This window comes from Limulus polyphemus, unplaced genomic scaffold (genome assembly GCF_000517525.1).
Source record: "Limulus polyphemus unplaced genomic scaffold, Limulus_polyphemus-2.1.2 Scaffold3177, whole genome shotgun sequence".
Lineage (NCBI taxonomy): Eukaryota > Metazoa > Arthropoda > Merostomata > Xiphosura > Limulidae > Limulus > Limulus polyphemus.
This window is the reverse complement of record NW_013668787.1, coordinates 49,119-50,469: the sequence shown is the minus strand read 5'-3', so window position 1 is coordinate 50,469 and position 1,351 is coordinate 49,119. Positions and strand designations below refer to the sequence as shown.

General features: G+C 38.3%; 1 protein-coding gene and 1 long non-coding RNA gene across 2 annotated transcripts in view; both read right to left on the bottom strand.

Annotated features, from left to right (window-relative positions):
• Positions 1-1,351, bottom strand: part of LOC106468818 (zinc finger protein 345-like) — a gene marked incomplete at its 5' end in the record, with an annotated part of 72,274 nt that overhangs the window by 54,615 nt on the left and 16,308 nt on the right. The gene's annotated exons all lie outside the window — the stretch shown is intronic.
• The window catches only part of LOC111088128, a 10,700-nt gene that overhangs the window by 8,065 nt on the left and 1,284 nt on the right, over positions 1-1,351 (bottom strand). The gene's annotated exons all lie outside the window — the stretch shown is intronic.

Here is a 1,351-nt window from a genome sequence, read left to right as displayed (position 1 = left end):
TACTTTGTTGAATTGTAATTTTGTGATTGTAATTCTGTACATTTAATTAAGTTACTGTTAATTGTTATTGGTTTATTGTAAGTGGCTATTGTTCGGGACGAAAAATACTAAGGAGGGCCAGTGTTGCATCAGCGAGGTCACGTGACTAGTATCACGCCACTCCTTCTCTCGAACCTTCGTGAATTATCGGGAGATTACTAGATTGGGGTAGTCTGGTATATATAAGATGGTCACAACGTGACGGGAACAGTGTAGTAGTGAGTAATTGAACTGCAGTCAGAGAGTGTCTAATTGAACTCGAGCACGTGAGACGTTCGTTGAGAAATATAACGCGGGGCCCCGGCATGGCCAGGTGGTTAGAACGCTCGACTCGCAATCTGCAGGTCGCGGGTTCACATCCCCATCCCACCAAACATGCACGCCCTTTCAGCCGTGGGGGCGTTATAATGTGATGGTCAATCCCACTATTCGTTGATAAAAGAGTAGCCCAAGAGTTGGTGGTGGGTGGTGATGACTAGCTGCCTTCCCTCTAGTCTTACACTGCTAAATTAGGGACGGCTAGCGCAGATAGCCCTTGTGTAGCTTTGCACGAAATTCAAAACAAACAAACAAACAATTATAGCGCGACTGTTGAAATTAAGTGTGTCGTAAAGTTGTATTTGGAAAGAATAAACCAGTTTTATTTAAGAAAGGACTTATGTCGCTAAAGTTTCGCCGGAACGAAGTTACTAAAAATTAACTAACGAATTGAGAAGTACCAATATGTATAAAATGCTGATATTTTTGGGGTTTTTATATGACATGATTCTTTGTGTGGCGGCATAACAACAGCAAAAGGTTTTCTATAAACTGGTGTTTCTAAGTTACCTTCTTCCTTCCAAACTAATACGTCTAAGAAATTAATGTTATTATTATCTTCAATTTCACACATGAATTGAATTGCTGGTTCTTTGCTGTTTAAATAACTAAAAAAATATTGTAGTTTGCTGTTGCCATGTCGCCACACCACGAATGTATCATCTACATATCTTATCCAAACTTTTGGTTTAAATTTAGTGTTATTTTAAGCTTCATTTTCAAAACTATCCATAAAAGGTCACATAATGTCTACACTAATGTTTCCACTGTCTTGGCTGGCGAAAGTATCAGCACTAGAAGACAAAGCCCATAAATCTGTTAGCTTCCTAGTTTTAGCTACTACTTTCTCTTTTTTTGACTTTGGTTTTTCCCAACCACTCTTGTGTTTGTACTTCTGTATAATGGGTAAAATGAATATTTAATGAATATGTGTGTGAGTGTATAAGCATATTGTTACGTCTCCATTTGTTAATTAACTTTCCGTAACTTCGTT